Source organism: Pseudorca crassidens, chromosome 5 (assembly GCF_039906515.1).
Source record: "Pseudorca crassidens isolate mPseCra1 chromosome 5, mPseCra1.hap1, whole genome shotgun sequence".
NCBI classification, from domain to species: domain Eukaryota; kingdom Metazoa; phylum Chordata; class Mammalia; order Artiodactyla; family Delphinidae; genus Pseudorca; species Pseudorca crassidens.
Genome location: NC_090300.1, coordinates 72,050,482 through 72,070,914, shown reverse-complemented (window position 1 = coordinate 72,070,914; position 20,433 = coordinate 72,050,482). Strand labels below are relative to the sequence as shown.

Here is a 20,433-nt window from a genome sequence, read left to right as displayed (position 1 = left end):
ACTAATATTATTCTATTTCTCATTCCTTTGTAGTTTATTTTTTTTTCTATATAAAGTTTCTCCTCAGAAGTGAATTTCTTTCCATTATTTTCTTAAGTTTCATTTTGTTGTTTCTAGCTATGGGTGTTTGTTCTGTTTGTTTTTTAATCTTGCTTGGCAACTAGAGAAACCTTTAATCTTAGGAGTCATGTTTTTTTCACTTTTGGAAAATTCTTGGTCATATTTCTTTAATATTATCTCCCCTCTATTCTCTCCCTTTTTTCCTTCTGAAACTTCTTTTAACTGAATATTTAGATTCTGGACCTATTCTTATCTTTGACTTTTCTTTAATATTTAGTATTTTGGGACACGTTCAGGGAAGTTTCTCAGCTCCGCTTTCTAGCACATTTTTAATCCCTTTGTTTTTTTAATTAAAATACTGTTTTTTATTTACTAGAATTTTTATTTTGTGCTTCTTCATAAGCACCTGTTCTTTATCATAATGTTTGGGTCTAACTCTTTGAAGATAGTTTTTGGAAGAAGTTACCTCCTTTGGCTCTTTGAGCTTATTAAATATTACTTTAAAATCCTTTTTAGGCTGCATTATGACCTTTACTTCCTTGGTTATATGTTCTTTTGGTGGTTGAGTTTATCTGTGTTTATGTAAAGATGTTGGTGTTACTTAGCGGTTTTGTCATTCTTTGTCATAGCTGTTTGTACAGGAATTCTTTCCACATTCTGTGGGGAGAATTTCTCCTAGTGTAGTGGCTTCACAATTGTGTAGATACTAACCTTGAAGATGGCCTAGCTTTAGATTTGTCTGCTGGGCAGAGACATATCAGAATTATTTTCCAAGCAACACAGCCCTGGTTCCAGCTTCATGATAGTAAAACAGCAGACTCTGGTGGTCTTGAGTTTGTTTTACTCTTTTAGAAATACTTCTTCAATTCTGGTCCATGAAACTTTCTCTTACTTGTTTTTGAGTGTGGCTAAAAATTTGTTCATTAAAAAAATACGTATATATCATTTTAATGGGTTTTGTGTAGAAGGGAGGTATTTTATCATATTTCTCATGGGCCACCTTGAACTTAAAAAGGAATATAACTGATATTTCTAGTTATAGTTATAGACACAATAGTTATAGACACAAAGAGCTATAGCAGAACACATGACATGATGGAAGCTCAACGTGAATATCAAGGGTATGGGATAGGAAAATATCAGTGTAAGAAGGGAAGAGCGAAGTAGGAGCTCTTGGAACTGACTTACAGTTTTGGAAAGCTATTGATAATATGCTTTAGTATTTACAAACTGCTCTAAGGCAAAACATGTCTAAGATTACCTCAGCACTATTAATCAGAGTCTGTTAGTATTTTTCTTAATTAATTTTTAATTAATCTTAACTTTCCTTAACAAACATGTAAAATTAAGAAAAAATAATTTAAGTATACAACATTAGCTGAGCAAAATGTGAATCTCTTATTCCATGTCCCCTTCACCACTCCTCCATCCTTCCTCAGAGGCACCTGCCACTAATAGATATGTCTGTATTCTTGCAGTCCCCTTCTATGAATTGACATTCATACACAGATAATTACATATTTCAAAAACAAATGGGAAACATTGTCGTGCAATTTGTCTTTTCAATTAAAATTATTTCTTAAAAAATTCTGCATCATTTCATACAGATGCACTTCTTTTTTAATTACTGTTGCCTAAAATTCTACAGTATAATTTCTCTTTAGAATAATGTTTCAGTGCCTGAGTACCCAGGGCTGCTCATAGACTTTCCAGGAACATATGGGAATGAAGAAAGAAATTGATTTCCAGATTCTTCAACTTTCCATTGTACTTTGCCCCAAAATTGACTTGCCTGAGAATGCTCCTGTGATCAGGTCGGTCTTGTTTCCTCTCTCCACTTTCACAATCAATCAATCAATCACCACTCTCCTATTTAACAGCAGAAAAACATGTCTCTCACTAATCCCCCTTATTTGCTATGATGTAATTGCCTCAAGATATAAAGCACTTTGGGGTGCAAATCAAAGGACCCTTGGAGAATGCATAGCTTCTGGGGGAAAGGGCCAGGAAAAATAAGACACAGAAAGTTTAAACATTGGCAATGTAACATTGATTTCACTCAGGCAACTGGAATAGCTTAGCACTGGAATTCGAAAGCGAGATGGTTGTCCCTGGAACAGGTATTTATATGTCTATTTGAATTGAAAATGAAGTCAAATATTTTTGACATAAATATGAGAGCTGTCTTTGCTCTTTAGATTATATGGCAGACTTTCTCCATAAAGTGAATGAGTGAATTTATAGCACTTAGACTTGGATGAAAATATATTTAAAGCATATGCACAATTTAAGAACATCAGAAATCACATCTTTTGCAATAAAACATTATGATTAAAATAACGTCAATATCATAGTTTCTCAAAATTCTTTTGAGGAATAAATGAACAAAAATTTTAAAGACAATATCTTCTGATACTCTCCTATTGATGGACTTTCATCATTCCTCACTCAGCTGATGCTTCTGAGCACCTACTGTGTACCAAGTAACTATTTTAAGATGTGGAGGTGCCCCAGTGGATCATAATAAACAAAATCATCCACGTAACCAAACCAAAACACAGTCAAAAAACAATCCAGTTGAAGGAGATAGAAAATAAAAAACACAACTTCATAAAAGCATAAAATATACACCATGTCAGATGGTGATGACAAAGTGTACACTTTTAAATAGGGTGCTCAGGAAAGGCTCAATGAGGTGACATTTGAGTAAAGGCTTGAAATAGCTCAGGGGATATATGAGGAAGTTCAGGCAGAGGGAACAGTTAAGTGCACGGGCCCCTATGCCAAGGTTATGTCTGGGCATTTTGAAGATTTAAAAGGAGGGTAGAGGGATTCCCTGGTGGCGCAGTGGTTGAGAGTCCGCCTGCTGATGCAGGGGACACGGGTTCGTGCCCCGGTCCGGGAAGATCCCACATGCCGCGGAGCGGCTGGGCCCGTGAGCCATGGCCGCTGAGCCTGCGCGTCGGGAGCCTGTGCTCCGCAACGGGAGAGGCCACAACAGTGAGAGGCCCGTGTACCGCAAAAAATAAAAAAATAAAAAAAAGGAGGGTAGAGAGTCTTGAGAAGAGTGAACCAGGAGAGTGTTGGTAGGTGAGGTGAGAAAGATAAGAGGAGAGAGCACTGGGAGTAAAGAAGTGAGGGCTAAAATTATGTTAAGCCTTACAAGTTATTGTGAAAATCCTGGCTTTTACTCTGAGTGAGATGGGAATCCAGTGGAGAATTCTAAGCAGGAGAGAGACAGGATTCATCATTCTACTGGCTCTATTGAAAATAGACCACAGGCAGATAAGACTGAAAGTTGAGAGACCAGATTAGGAGGCTGTTTTAGGCATTCAGATAAGGAATGATGATGGCTCAGAGCAAAGTAAGAATAGAGGAGGTGAGAGATGGTTTGATTCTTCATATATCTCTAAAGTATAGCCATAATAGAACTGTACAAATTACTGACAAATGGGATGGAGGATATGAGAGAAAGTGATTTCAAATAATGACTTCTAGGATTTTGGCTTAAGCTACTGGAATGATGAAGTTTCTATTTATCGTGCTCTAGAAGACCAAGATGAGAACGGGTTTGGAAGACAAGATCAAGAGTTTGTTTTTCAAGTTATGTGTGAGGTGTATATTAGATATGGAAGAGAAGGTGTCAGTAGGCAGGTGGATGCATGAGTCTGGAGGTCAGAGGGGAAATTTGAGCTAGAAATAGAAATTGTCAAGTGAAGAGTAGTGGATGTTGAATCAGAGAATCAGGACACCAGAGGAGGGCACCAAGGAAGTGAGTATAGATGGAGAAGAGATCTTAGGACCAAGTCCTGGGGAACTCCAACAGGAGGAGGTGAGGCACATGAGGAGGAACCAAGAAAAGAGACTCAGTCTCAGAGGCCATTGAGGAGGAGAGAAAGCCAGGAGAGCGTGACATTTTGGAAAGCAAGAGAGGAAAGTGATTTCACTTTAACATGTTCCACATTTTCAGTATTTTTTTTTTAAATTAGGCAATGGGGCTTCCCTGGTGGCGCAATGGTTGAGGGTCCGCCTGCCGATGCAGGGGACACGGGTTCGTGCCCCGGTCCGGGAAGATCACACATGCCGCGGAGCGGCTGGGCCCATGAGCCATGGCCGCTGAGCCTGCGCGTCCGGAGCCTGTGCTCCGCAACGGGAGAGGCCACAACAGTGAGAGAGGCCCACGTACCGCAAAAAAAAAAAAAAAAAAAAAAAAAAAAAATTTAGGCAATGGACGTATATCTTTGTGCACATATGTGAATATTTCCTAAGGATTGATTCCAGAAGTAGAGTTGCTATGCTAAAGATGTGCACATTTAAAACTTTTATAGATTCTGCCAAATTGCCTTCCAAAACTGCTCCACCAATTTAATCACCCTCCAAGAGTGTTTGACGGTGCCTGTTTCCCCATATTATTACACACTCTGATAATACTAAATTTTAAAAATACATACAAATATCTTATTTTGATTTTAACTTGCATTTTTCTTAATGTTAAGTTTGAGCATCTTTTTATCAGTTTATTGGCCATTTATAAATCCTAAGTGAATCCTGATACAAATCATTTCCCCATTTTTCTATTGACCTGTTTTCTTAATGATGTGTAGATGTAGAAGCATTTTTATGTTCAGAATGTAATTTCCAGTCTGCCACTTGTTGTTTAACTTTGTTTATGGTGTCTTTCATCACAGAGAATTTGAAAATTTTTATGTAGTCAAGTGTTTCAAACATTTTCTTTATGGTTCTGGGGTTGTGTTTTGCTTAGATTTTCCCCACCATAGGGTTGTAAAAATTATCGTGCATTTTCTCCTTAACACTTTTATAGTTTGCTTTTTACATTTACCTCTCTAAGCCATAAGGAATTTATACTGGTAGATGGCTCGAAGCTGAAAATAACTATTTTTTTCCAAATGCATAACACATTTTGGCAACGCCGTTCATTGAATACTGACTTGCTCTCTTTCCTCCCACTGAGTTGAACTGTCACTTTAATTAACAGCTGAACTTCAACATTTTTTCATCATTCTGTTTCTGGAATCTGTGTGCCACTCAATGAGCCTACTTATTTATTTCTGCATCATTTGACATCTTTTAATGACTTATTTTATGATTTTTATATATCTTAAGCAGGTCCTTTATTTTATTAGGGGAGTATTGTTTCACATTTTTTAAATTTAAATATTAGAACATATTTATAAGTGTTCCAGTATACAACAAACAAAAATCTTTTGGGATTTTGCATGGGATTTTGTTGGATTTGTAGCTAAATTTGGGAACAGTATGCATATTTATAATAATAATATACTGCACTTCTTTTAAAAAGTGCAGTATACCTTTTCCTTCTTCTGTATGCCTTGGTAGGGTTCTACAATTTTCTTCATGTTAAGCTTATTCCTAGTTAATTTATGGGTTTTCCTAGAATTTTGTGAGGAAGAGTATATTGAAAGGGTGCCCAAGAGGACGGCCTACTTCAGATTTTAATATTTCTAGCTCTATTGACTGGCCTCCAATATTCACCTAGCATACACCATAATTAAAATATGTCTTCGGGCTAATTTTGGTTTTGTTTTTCCCAGCTCAGTACTTGTCAATTTATAGATGATAATGTAATAAAAATAGACCACTAGATGGCAGAAGAAGCCATCTTTTCTGGACTGGTGTACGCTTTTTTAGAAAAGAAAAAACGCTGCTGAGAAGAATAAATTATAGTCCACAACACACCAGCATACACTGGCAATAATATTGACCTAAAAAAAGTCAATATTAAGTAGATCAATGATTCCTACTTCAAAACAATTGCCATAAATTATACTTTATTAAATTCTTTATGTAAACATACGTTTATTATTCTTCCTCGAATTCTTCCTATTCCACTGCAGAACTGTGGGTATTCTGTAGAATTCAATTTTTGATCTTCTGCTTTGCTTTGTTCCTTTTGCTTTACTCCATCTAAATAACTTATCTACTGCAAGGTTTCAGCCAGCATCATCTCTGTGCCCAGAACTCCTGAACTGCATTCATGACTTTGAACTCAAATTCATCCTCAAATATCTTATTTTTAATAATGGACCGACATGTCCCATAGGCTACCTGAGTCCTTCTCTTCCTCTAGGACACATAGGTTGCTAACATTTTCCTCCTCCAGGGACCTCTTGTCTGATTCGTTTCAAGCAACAAATTGCATCCCATTAGTAGGCTGTGAAAGCAATTAAGTTATTTGCATCCAGTAATATAAAAAATAATGCAGTAGAAAAATGTCAGAGAGCAACGCCCATGGTAAGGGCAAATATTCATTCTGCGAGATACTTGTCAGCTAAATATATGCATGTATATGAATATGTGTACTGGATTGTGATAAAAATGTATTTTTTACTGTGGATCACAGTCAAAAAAGCTTGAAAAAGAAAAAGAAAAAAAAAATGCCCTAATAGAATCTCTCAGACTTCATCTTACCTAATATAATGGAGGACCTTAGGTTCCACTTTCCAAAATATACCATGTCACTTTATACGCTAACCCTTGGTCTTTGCACAAATATTGAATATATTTGCACAAATATCCTACTCTATGCTTCTAGGTGCATCAGACTGTGAAATCTACCTAGATGTCTCTTTAAAGTCACAGAAGTCCTAGCCTTTCCATAGGTGTTTAGGTGTATGAGCTCTCCCATCTCTCCTACCATAATTAGCTTCGGAGTTCCAGCTTGCTGTCCTCTAAGCCTTGCTGTATATTCTATCCTTGCCTGACTTTTTTGGAAGAGCAGATCTAAACCCTATTCATGCTGAAATTCCATAGGAAGTCTACATGTAAGTCGCACTGTCATTTAAAGGTGAACACATTTGAAACTTAACTCATCTTCTGTTTCAAATCAGCTTATATCTTAATTTGTATGGTATTCACAATTTTATCTATCTGTTAATTACTTAGGCTTGAGATCTTAAAATGAATATTAGGTTAGGGCTTCCCTGGTGGCGCAGTGGTTGGGGGTCCGTCTGCCGATGCAGGGGACACGGGTTCGTGCCCCGGTCCGGGAAGATCCCACATGCCGCGGAGCGGCTGGGCCCGTGAGCCATGGCCGCTGAGCCTGCGCGTCCAGAGCCTGTGCTCCGCAACGGGAGAGGCCACAACAGTGAGAGGCCTGCGTACCAAAAAAAAAAGAATATTAGGTTAGATGATAAAAGCTTTAACTCAGGAGAATATGGCTTTGAATATCAGCTTAACAACTTTTTCTCTGTGTGTCTTTATGCAAGTTACTTAGCATTTCCAATTCTCAGACTTCCTCATCTATAAAATGGAAATAATGATAATACCTATGTTAAAGAGTCACTAAGAAGATTAATGGTATGATGCTTTCAAAGCACTTAACACAGTGTCTGACAAATAGCAAGAACACAAAAAATGTGGATTATTGTTTTTAATAGTAGTAGCAGCGGCAGCAACAGTCCTGAAAGAAATCAGCAGAACTCGTCAAGCCTTTGGTATGATCTGGATTCCCTTGAGTTTTTCACCTCCATAGTACATAGCTTAATGTGAAGTACATGGAATGCACTCCATAATAGGGTTGTGCCTGGGATAAACATTTTATCTTAGTATCCTCTATTCTTTTTAGTTATGTAACTAATCTTTTAATATTATTTTCCTTAAGTGCTTATATTTGTATTCTATATTAGAGAATCTCTTTTTTTCTAAAAATGTTTCTTATGCTCTACAATTTTGTAGTGAAAATTATGAGATATTAGTGCTGTTCCTTTTTTTAAAATAAATTTATTTATTTATTGGCTGCATTGGGTCTTCATTGTTGCACGAGGGCTTTCTCTAGTTGCAACCCGTGTGGGCTTCTCATTGCAGTGGCTTCTCTTGTTGTGGAGCACAGGCTCTAGGTTCGCAGGCCTCGGTAGTTGTGGCACGTGGGCTCAGTAGTTGTGGCTCACAGGCTCTAGAGCACAGGCTCAGTAATTGTGGTGCACGGGCTTCGTTGCTCCACGGCATGTAGGATCTTCCCGAACCAGGGATCTAACCTGTGTTCCCTGCATTGACAGGCGGATTCTTAACCACTGACCCACCAGGGAAGTCCCGTGTTCCTTTTTGAAAAAAGAGAAATACATGTATGCTTTGCATTTATAGAGATGAGATTAATAACATCTGTTTTTCCTCATTATGAATTCCATGTTTTAAATGTAAAACAGGAAGAGTCAGAGCCTAAATGTTGGAAAACTACTCAACAGTGGCTTGAGGATCTCTTTTCTCAAATATTTGATGTACTCTGGAAAATTTAACTTATCTGGTTCCTTGACTGTGATATTGTGATTTATAAGGAATATATGTTTGCTCATGTAGATGACCAGAATATATTTATCATATATATATATGTGGTCTTTGTCCACAGTTCTTGACTCACAGCTCTCAAAACTTGGCATTTTCTAAGTGTTGGGAGTGATAAAGGTGTCTTTGTTATGTGAATGAGGTGACTTTTGGAATCCAGGGTTGGAACTCGAGATAGTACCTTTCATCTCCTGGAAAGGGAGATGGACTAGAGGTTGAATGAATCCACAATGTCCAATGATTTAATCAATCATGACTATTAATGAAGGCTTCATAAAAACCCAAGAGGATAGGATTTGGAGAGCTTCCAGGTTTGTGAACCATCGAGATATGGAGAGAACGGTGTGTACTGAGAGGGCGTGGAAGCTCCACGCTCTTTCCCCATACCTTGCCCTATGCATCTCCTCCAGCTGGCTGATCCTCAGTTACGTCCTCTTAAAATAAAATGGTGATCTAGTAAGTAACATGTTTCTCGGAGTTCCGTAAGCCACTGCAGCAAATTATTCGGATGCAAGGAAAGGGAGTCATGGGAATCTCTGATTTATAAGCCAGTGGGTCAGAAGCACAGATAACAGCCTGGACTTTTGACTGGCCTTTGAAGTGAGGGGGGTGGGCAGGCAGTCTTGTAGGGCTGAGCCCTCAAACTGTGGAATCTGATGCTATCTCTGGGTAGATAGTGTCAGAATTGAGTTGATTTCTGGGACACCCATCAAGTGTTCTAAGAATTGCTTTTTGAGGTGTGGTGGTCCTCGTCTTTCCCCCTGTCCTATTGTGCGTATTGGAAATTGAGTCTCAGAACACAAAAGGTTGACATTCTCAACATATTCTGGCAAGCGTATACCTTCACTCTCACAGACAAAGAAATATGATCTTTGGAGACACTGTTCCCTGTTCTAACCCTATACCTAATTCAGTGCCTGGCGTGGTGCTCAATAATATTTATTGAAGGAATGAATAAACGAATACAAGGAATCAAATCCTGACTTTGCTAATTAACATCCTGACCTTAGTCAAGTTATTTACCTCTAGAACTTAATTTTTTTTTTTTTTTTCGGTACGCGGGCCTCTCACTGTTGTGGCCTCTCCCGTTGCGGAGCACAGGCTCCGGACGCGCAGGCTCAGCGGCCATGGCTCACGGGCCCAGCCGCTCCGCGGCATGTGGGATCTTCCCGGACCGGGGCACGAACCCGTGTCCCCTGCATCGGCAGGCGGACTCTCAACCACTGCGCCACCAGGGAAGCCCTAGAACTTAATTTTACTCTTCTCTAAAATATGGAAAGTCTACTTACATTTTTGTGATCATGTAAAATAAGGAATTTATGAAAGTGTATGACAGACAGTAAGCATGCTGTGTATTGGTTTCCTCCTCCCTTTTATTGTTGCAATAATAAAACTGATTTATCCAAATGCTCAGGTTATTCTATTATAGAGATTTTATTGTTTTGGTAGGGCTATTACTGTATAGGATAGGTGGTAATTTAAAATGGTAATTTAAGCAGTAAATATTATTGCTAGCTCTAGAAAGGATTTCAGACCATCTTATCCTATTGCTTCATTTTATAGATGAGGAAACTGAGGCGCAGAAAGGGAGAGTATCTTTACCAAGTTCCCACAAGTTCATGGCTGCAGTGGAGCTACATTCCAGATTTCTTAGTTTCTCAGCACGACACAACTATTTTTCTTTGCCTCCCCCTCTTCCTCTCTCTGTCTCTCCCTCCCTTTACTCTACAAAGCAGCTTTCCAAAGTTACAGTCATTGGCCGAGAGGGACCCACTGGAGAAGACAGTCAGACAGCAGGCAGTTAAGACACGGCATCTGTTAATGTTTTCTTCTCATGTTAAATATCAGCTAGAGACTTAGGACAAGCCCTCTGGGGCGGCTGGACTTGTGCAGCTCACATGCAACACTGGCCGTCCACTCTGGCCTTTGAGATACTGGAGCACAGATGGACAGCTGGGGAAAATGCAAGAGTCAGCAGTTAATTGAAGGGCAAATCTGCGGTGTGGTTCAGGATCTGGGCATCTCTTCTGAGCAATCAGATTGTGGAATCTAACTGGCTCCATGTCTCTGTATGTCACCGGTATCTGTGTTCAATAAATATTTAGCCTTTGTGTTCATTAAGTATTTAGATATCTTATTAACTGTTTTTTCAAAGTATTTCATATTTACTTGTATTTATCTCCATTATTTATAATATGTGTCCCTAAGTAACATATTAAACAGTTTTATACATTAAAATAGTTTACTAATAAGTAAACTTCATGTAAAATTTTATTTTCTTATAATTCTATTAATCTTTTAACTGAAATATGTTTTGTTTATTTAAGCAGCTCCCCTCTACAGATTTTTTCTTCAGATTGCAGAAAAATCTTGGCATCTGGTAAAATGTGTTTGTAAAAAAAAAGAGACAGGTAGAGTTGATGTCATCATTAAATTTTAACTTTTCAATTTTAAAATAATCAATAGTTTTTCATAACTTGAACTGATTTAGAATGAGTAGATACAATCAGTATTATCTTTCCGAGAATGTTTAATTTCGAAGTGAAATTTGTCAATGTGGAACCTTGAAAATGGTACAGATGAACCGGTTTGCAGGGCATAAATAGAGACACAGATGTAGAGAACAAACGTATGGACACCAAGGGGGGAAAGCGGCGGTGGCCAGTGGGGGGGGGGGGGGGAGGGTGCGGCGGGGATGGTGGTGTGATGAATTGGGAGATTGGGATTGACATGTATACACTGATGTGTATAAAACTGATGACTAATAAGAACCTGCTGTATAAAAAATAAATAAAATAAAATTCAAAAAAAAAATGTAACACAGACACTAAGTAAGAAAGTGCTGTTGGAAAAATGGCGCCAATAGACTAGCTCCATGCAGGGTTGCCACAAACCTTCAATTTGTAAAAAAAAAAATACAGTATCTGTGAAGTGCAATAAAGTGAAACAATAAAATGAGGTATGCCTGTGCATTAATCTCACAGACATTATGCTGAGAAAGAAAATGGACACAAAAGAATCCCTGTATATGGATTTCATTTATATAAAGTTCAAGAACAGTGAAACTAAACTAATGAAAAAAATGTTAAAAGATTGCCTCTGAGAAGTGTTCACTGAGAAAAAAGCAAGTAGGAATTTTCTGGGATGATGGAAATGTTCTATATCTTGATGGAGCATGAGTTACCTGGTTATATGCATTTGTCAAAACTCTGCAAGTTGTACACTTAAGATTTGTGCATTATATTGTATGTAAAGTTTACCTAAATAAAAGAACTATAAACAGAAAAAAAATGAAGCCAAAAAAAAAAAGAGAGAGAGAATGTTTAATTTAATTGAGAAGTGAAATTTGTCGGACCGAAAGAAGTAGAATTAATTATGTTTTAAAATATCAGTCACTCATTCATTCAGTTGATTGTTTATTGAGCATTTCCTATTTTCCAAGCCTTTGCTAGCACATTTCTTACTGTATTACTTGTTATAAAAAGGCTCTATAGTAGGTATTGTTAGCCTCATATTCCACATGAATTAACTGACATTTAAAGGGGCCCATGTCACATAATGAATAAAAGGTAAATCTGGGATTGAAATCCAGGGTATTTGGACTTCTCTCATTGTCTCATGAAGTCTCAATAAACTAATAACACTTATTCATAATAACGCTGCTAAATAGCACTTACTTAGCAGTGGCCACACGTTAGACATCATTATAGATAGTCTGACTTTTTTTTTCACATTACTTCACACACAGGTAAGTATTATAAAAATCAGGAAAGGAATATTTATTTGGTGTTAAGAGATGCTGATAATTGAATCTCAGTTCGATTGTAAATCCTGTACTAGAGCTTCTTAACCAGGAATATGAGAATAGAATTCAAGGGGCTCATTAATCTGGAACCAAATAGAAAGTCATTTTCCTACTAGTTTTTAACTGAAATTTAGCATTTTCTTTAACGATGAATAGTGACCAAAAAAAAAAAAAAGAAAAATCACAGTAGCATTGGAGACCAAGACAGACAAATGTAGCCAGCATATTGAAAAGGTTAAGATTCAAAAACTTCCATACTTCATCTCACAGAAGTCATTCCTACCATGTGCCTAGCACTGGGTTTCATAAATCAACAGAAAAAAATTACCCTTAGGGAGCTCAGAGAATTGCAAAGGAAATTGACATGTGAATATATATATATATATATATATATATATATATATATATATATATATATATATACACACATATATAGCATTTAAAGACCACAAGAAAGGTGGTGAGAGAAAAAAGATAAAATCACCAACTTTACCCCAAACAGCTCCTCAGGTAGAGAGGCCACCAGGAGACCTTCCTTCAAAGAAGAGCTACTTGAGCTACATCTTCAAGATGAAGAGGAACTCACCTTGCCAACAACAGTTCAGCAAATGAGTGAGAATTCCTGGTAAAAAGAATGACTTGTGAAAAAGCACTACAATGTGAGAGGCGAGGCGCATTTGGAGAACTCAAAACAGTTCAGAACAAATGGAAAGCAAGGTGTATGTCAGCGAGTGTCAGAGACTGAGGCTCAAAGCCAGTGGGGCAACGTCATGCAGATCACTGCCGCGGTAAGATGCTGAGTCCGCAAGCGGAAAAGCCTTGGGAAGGATCTATCTCCCATGAGGATGAGCAGCATGTTTAACAAATAAGTGTTCAGGGCTGATCTTTACACACCTTCATCATTCCCTGGCCATAAGGGCTGCTTTGCCTCAAACTCCTTAAGTATCAGATGTTTGATTTCTTAGAGGCGCAGTGGAGACAGCTGAGGTTGACGAGATGCCCCGCAAAGTAGCAGAATCCTCTTAGTGTGGGGTCCTGGGCTCTGGAATTTTAACCAGATGTTTGGACACAGCCTCCGTTTATTTTCCTTCTGAGCATGGTTCTCACTTTATCCTGTTCACTCTGACCTACAGCTGGGAACAGAGGCTGGAAACAAGAGGGTTTGCCTGAGTTCTAGGAGACAGAAAAGGAGGGAGATGAAAAGCATTGGCACTTTGAATCTTGACTTCTGTTCAGAGATCTTCCCGCACTGCTCAGAGAGGAGTCCACAGCTTCAGTTGGAAAAAACAAGCGACATTTTCCAACACTATTGTTAAGCACTGGTGGGACTAAAGTTGGGATCTGATGGGCTTGTGTAGTAGCCCAGCGAAACATTTTATTACAATAACAGTCATTGGGCCCTTTCTGCGTGTCAAGCACTATGCTAATCGTTTTAGAAACATTAGCTCATTTTTTCCTCACAGTAATCCCATGAGGTAGGGATTACTTTTCCTACTTTACCGTTTAGAAAGCTGTGTTTAGTGAGGTTAAGTAGTTTCTCAGACTTCACCCTACAGTCCACCTGTTCAAGAGCCAGGATTTATACATGGGTCTGGCTGACTCCAAGTCCATGCTCTGTAAAGAGCAATTTTATGTAGTGGAAGGAGCACTTTTTAAGGAGTCTGGATCTAACGTCTCATTCTGCCACTTAATTTGCCGTGAAATCTCAGTTAAGTCATTTACTCTGTTTCTTGGCTTCCGTATAAGCAAATGATGTACTACAGATATTTGTTGTGGAAACCAAATGAATTCATGTGTATACAAAGGGTTTTTGATGTTGTTAAATTCTACGTCAAAGAATTTACATATTTTTATTTATTTCAAAGCCTCAGTTGTTGTACCTATAAATTTGGGAAATAGTGGTCCTGAGTAACTCACATGGATGTTGGAAAAAACCGAGATGACCTATGAGGAAGTACTTTATAAACTGTAAAGTACTGTACAAATGAGGTAATGTGCAAGCAATCACCTTATAATTCTAATAGGCTGCAAGGGATTATAGTGATTACCGTCAGTTCCTCTGAGACTAACAACAAGTATCACTAGTTAATATTCTTTCACTTTTATTAGGTTCCTTAGATTGCTGTGGCATATATTTTCCAAGTAACTTGGCGTAGAACTTCCTCCTATCTAGATCTCCTTCTCCCAGACCCTCTGCCACTGTAAAACAAGAGGACGCCAGCATGAAAGGAGCAGCATGTTCTTTGAATGACCTGCCAAAGTCAGAGCCTCATGTATTACATATCTTAAGAGCTGCACATGCATTAATACTATAAAAGAGGTTTTGTGAGAGAGACAAATACAAACACCATGAGGTCACTTCTTCCAGAGTATAACAGGATGCAGATTCTTGGAAGGAAATAGTATAAATGTCCTCTTGGAAAATTTTGTCTCTGAGTACAGAACACATTATAAATTTTTCCAGAACCCTCCAACATACAGTACATCAAACAGTGTGCCTTTTCTTTTCTTTCCTTTATTCCCCTCTCTAAGTAGTTCTATTTTCAGAGAAAGGAGGAACAGCTGGGAGGAGCTTTTAGTTACCAAGGATTTCCAGCATCAGTTTCTGCTCTTCAGACCCCAGTCCATTTGCAGACAGAGCAGTTCAATCAGTCCAGAATCAAGATTCCAATCCCACTTTTTCAGCTGGGTGAATAGTCCAATTTTTCAGCCCTCTTCATCTGCCAAGGAGAACAGAATGACATGAAGTTAAACAAATACTGAAGTGGAAATCAAGAGATTTGGGTTCTATTAAATAATTCTACAGATAATTGTAGTATGACAAAATAACTAATAACTAATGATAGCTACTAAATTTCTAGCACCACTTGGCACAGGCTCACTAAGTAGTTGTTGAATTGTAAGAAGTGAGTGTAAAACACTCGGTAATAAGCAAAATTTCAATGAAGGCATCACTGCACTGATCTGATCGTGGTATTTCTAGACTTCCGGTGGTGCTAGCCATAGTGTGTAACTTGGAACAAGAGAATGACTCCGGAGGAGGTATGAGAGCTTCAAGTTGAACTCAGGTCTGTTGCCTCCACGATACAATGCTGTCCTTATGATGAGTGAATTGGCATCTCTGAGCCTCAGTTTCCCCATCTATAAATGAAGCAGTTAGATTAGATAATCCCTGAGACACCTTCCAGCTCTGTGAGTTTACTTCTATATAGTACAGCACATAACAATTTAAGAAACTCTAGACTTAGAAAGAATTTTCTGTAAACACTGAAAGTTAAGTCCCCACTCCAGAAAAAAATAACATCAAACACGCAAGAAATTGTATGATCTCTTCTTACAGACGGTAATGCCATAATTTCTGTGGATATCTTATTTGAGAGCTACATATCCAAAAACACCAAGTGGCTAGTTGCCCTCTTTTACTCTCATCCCATACCCTGGGTAATTAATTTTATGTTTTTAAAAACCTCAAAGATTGCAACTGTTGATCTTCAGCCTTTTCTTTAGACCAGTGGTTTTCATTCATGACTGCACATTAATGTCACCTGTGCAGCTTTTAAAATGTGAGGATGTCTAGGCCCCATTCTCTGAGATTCTGATTTAATTGGTTTGACTTGATCAAGGTGGAGTCCGGACATCTCTTTTTTAAAGCTATCCAAGTGATTCTACTAAGTAGTCAGGGTTGACTAGAGCAGCGTCTCTTAAATTGTAATGTGCACATGAATCACCTGGGGATCTTGTCCAAATGCAGATTCTGATTCCATAGTTCTTAGATAGGGTCTGAGATTTTATATTTCTAATAAACTCCCTAAACTCCCAAGTGATGTTGATGCTTTGACCCTTGCCACTGGAAGTGTGATCCATGGGTCAGCAACATTAGCATCTTCTGGGAGAATGTTAGAATGCAGAATCTCAGGTCCCACCCCAGACCTACTATATTAGGGTTCTGGAGAGAAACAGATCCAATTGGAGATAAATACATATAATGGAGTTAATTATAAGGCACTGGCTCATGTGATTATGGAGAGTGACAAATCCCAGGCAGTAGACAAGCTGGAGACCTAGGAGAGCTGACAGTATAGTTCCAATCTGACTCTCAGGGCCTGAGAACCAGGATTGCAGATGGCATAGTTCTAGTCTAAATGACAGCAAGCTTGAGACTCAATGAAAGCCGATGTTTCAGTTTGAGTCAGAAGGTAGGGGAAAAGCCAGTGTCCCAGCTCAAGGCAGTCAAAGCTGGAGGAGTTCCCTCTAACTCTAGGCAGATCAGTCTTTCTGTTCTATTCATGTCTTCACATGATTGGATGGGGTCCACCCACATTAGGGAGGGCAATCTGCTTTACTCAGTCTACAGATTCAAGTGTTAGTCACATCCGGAAACACCCTGACATTCCCAGAATAATATTTGACCGAATGCCTGGATACATGACCCATTCAAGTTGACACAAAAAATTAAGCATCATATCTACTGAATCAGAATATGTGTTTTAATATATTATATATATATATATATGTATACAAGTAATACACAGAGTATGAGAAACACTGCACTGCAATAACAATTCTCAAGATTTTTGGTTCTATTGACCCCTTTCACATTCTTAAAAATTATTGAGCATCCCAAAGTATTTCTGTTTGTATAGGCTATATCTATCAATATTTCCTGTATTAGAAATGAAAACTTTCAAAATATTTATTAATTAGTTTAAATAACAATAATAAACCCATTATACGTTAACATAAATAACATTTTCATGAAAAATAACCATATATTTTAAAGACAAAAAGTTATGACAATAACATTATTATACAATTTTCCAAATCTCTTTTTTTGCATTACGCGGGCCTCTCACTGTTGTGGCCTCTCCCGTTGCGGAGCACAGGCTCCGGACACACAGGCTCAGCGGCCATGGCTCACAGGCCCAGCCGCTCCGTGGCATGTGGGATCTTCCCGGACCGGGGCACGAACCCGTGTCCCCTGCATCAGCAGGTGGACTCTCAACCACTGCGCCACCAGGGAAGCCCTCCAAGTCTCTTTAATGTCTGGTTTAATATAACACAGGTGGATACTCACTTCTTTCTGAATTTAACATGTGGCAATATTGTATGTCATATAGACTCTGGAAAATTCCTCTCTACTCTCGTAAGATAAAGGGTGAAAAAGGCAAATAATATCTTAATATTATTGTAAAAATAATTCTAATTTTGAATACTCCCTGAAAATGTCTCAGGGGCCTCCAGAGGTCTCAGGACCACACTTTGAGACTGCTATTCTAGAGAAAAATCTGAAGAATCTATATAATTCCTTCCAAAACAGTCAGCCTCATACCTCACCAATTCTACTGACATTTGGGGTAATTACAGCACTTTCTGGAGGAAGTCATCCCTTTTTTTCCACCAGTAAATTATGCAGTACTGCCAGTAGTTTCAAAGACCAATGATTAGAATGCCAGTTTTGAAATTTACTAACTTCCCACTCTAAACTAAGTTTTCTCAACCTCAGCACTCCTGATACCTTGAGTGGAATACTTTGCTATAGTGGGCTGTCTTATGCATTGTAGGAGTTTTCACAGCGTCTTTGGCCTCTACCCATGAGGTGCTACCACATCTTCCCTATCGTGACAACCATAAATGTCTCCAGACATCACCAAACTCTAAGGCAAATGTCTCCAGACATCACCATCCCCTCGAAGGCAAAATTATGTCTAACTGAGAAGCAACGCTATAGACTAAGGGAGACAATGAGAGTGGCGAGGGTAGGAGACAAGGTTTCCGGCTCTGATTTCATCTTTTGTGTGGATTGTGGTACATTTAACAGGAACTGGAAATAAAGGGGGAGAAAAGTTTTGAGAGGAAGACAATGAATTCAAGTTTTCAGTGTTGATTTTGAAATATCCAAGGGCTCTCTGCATGATTAGAACACGGGGTGTTATCAAAGGAACTGCTACCAAAAGACTAGAAACAGAGGTTCTCCAGAGTCACACTATAACTGAGAATGAGAGAATGTCATCTAATTGGATATCAAAAAGAAATTCTTTTCATTTTTTTAATTATGTTCCAAGCATCTCATAAGACCTCTTATAAATAGCTGTTATTCTACCTAGTATGACCCTTTTACTGGTGAGAAACTGTACACTGAGAGAAGTTGAGTAACTGTTCAAAGTAAAAAACTCTTAAATGGATAAGTTTGGTTACACTCTAGAGTCTAAGGGCTTTCTACTACCCCTTTCTCTCTCTCTGTCTCTCTCTTCTTTCTTTCATTCATCAAATATAAGTGGCTACCATGTTCCAGGAGATATGTATGGTGCTGCTATACATTAGAGTAAAGAAGAGATAGTACAGACTTTGTCCCTTATGGAGCTTTCAATCTAATAGCAAAATAGAAAATTAAACAAGGAATAACAATGTGTTAACTGCTATGATCGAGAAATCACAGGGCCACAGGGTCCCATGGCAAGACCATTTATCCCAGTCTCCAAAGGGCAAGTCAGAAAAAGCTCCCTACAGGAAGTGACACTTAAGCTAAGATCTCACTGATGAGTAAGAATTAGAAAAAGACAAGGGGAAAGAATGTTCTACTCTGAGGGAATACTATGTGTGAAGGATGCGTCTCTCAATTTTTTGCTGTTTGTAAGTCTAAATTCTTTTATTTTCTTTACTCTTTTATCCCAATGTCATTTATATCAGTTTGTTAATATATAATTTTATTAAACCACATCATAAATATGTGGTTATATTTTTTGAAAGTACCTTTCTCTGAATTTTAATTAAATTGTACCAGGAAAGGCAGTCTGGCATGGTGAAGCTTTGAAGCCTAGATTTCAAGAGTAAGACATTCAACAAAGCATTTCCCGGCGGGTCACGCTCTCGCTAGCTCTCTTTCTGCCGCCATCTTGGTTCCGCATTCCCCGCACAAAATGCCCGATGAAGCCACAGAAACCGTCCCTGCTACAGAGCAGGAGTTGCCACAGCCCCAGGCTGAGACAGGGTCTGGAACAGAATCTGATAGTGATGAATCAGTACCAGAGCTTGAGGAACAGGATTCTACACAGGCAACCACACAACAAGCCCAGCTGGCAGCGGCAGCTGAAATCGATGAAGAACCAGTCAGTAAAGCAAAACAGAGCCGGAGTGAAAAGAAGGCACGGAAGGCTATGTCCGAACTGGGTCTTCGACAGGTTACAGGGGTTACTAGAGTCACTATCCGGAAATCTAAGAATATCCTTTTTGTCATCACAAAACCAGATGCATACAAGAGCCCAGCTTCAGATACCTACATAGTTTTTGGGGAAGCCAAGATCGAGGATTTATCTCAGCAAGCACAGTTAGCAGCTGCTGAGAAATTCAAAGTTCAGGGTGAAGCTGTCTCAAACATTCAAGAAAACACACAGACTCCAACTGTACAAGAGGAGAGTGAAGAGGAAGAGGTTGATGAAACAGGTGTGGAAGTTAAGGACATAGAATTGGTCATGTCACAAACAAATGTGTCGAGAGCAAAGGCAGTCCGAGCCCTGAAGAACAACAGTAATGATATTGTAAATGCTATTATGGAATTAACAATGTAACCATCTTGAAAAGAGGACCTTTTTTTGGTGTTTCAAAAGAGTAACTGCAGCTGGGTTTGAAATTTGTACTGTTTCTATCATTAATAAAGTTATGGCTTCTTGTTGGATAAAAAAAAAAAACAAAGCATTTCCCTCCCAAATTTTCATTTTCTTCACTTGTAAAATGGCAATGGGCTATTGTAAAGACCATAAAACATAATATATATGGAGATGCTTGTGCAGATGTAGGCTTTCCATAATAACTGGACTATTATTCTGCCGAGTCAAAGGATCAGCACGAGTAAAAGTCATGAAATGTGAACACAAAAGGCATGTTCAAGAAAGCAAATAATCCGTATTAGCTGGAGCCTTGAAATCTAATGCAAGAGGAAACCGAAAACTACATTTAAGCAGTATGGTCGTGGGTCTTAAATACTAGAGGTAAGAGCTTACTGAACTTAATAGACAGGTCTCCCGATGTAGGTTATGAGTCTTTACTAACGACACCAGAGCAAGAGCCAGTATTCTCTGGGGAACTCTATAGCATCTGGTAATATCTATAAAGCTTCTATAAATAACAACTGATTATATGCTGCTGTTTTCACAACTGATTCGGGAGCAGTGTAAATATTTCTTCAGTTTCCAAGTATTCCTGATTTGAAATTGGGCTCCAGAAAGCTGTTTAACAGATGCAGTAACATTTTT

The 20,433-nt window shown here is 38.5% G+C and overlaps 1 pseudogene; it reads left to right on the top strand.

The window, feature by feature from the left end:
• The first annotated feature begins 19,046 nt into the window (after nt 1-19,046).
• Nucleotides 19,047-19,873, top strand: LOC137225031 (nascent polypeptide-associated complex subunit alpha pseudogene; annotated as a pseudogene).
• The last annotated feature ends 560 nt before the right edge of the window (nt 19,874-20,433 follow it).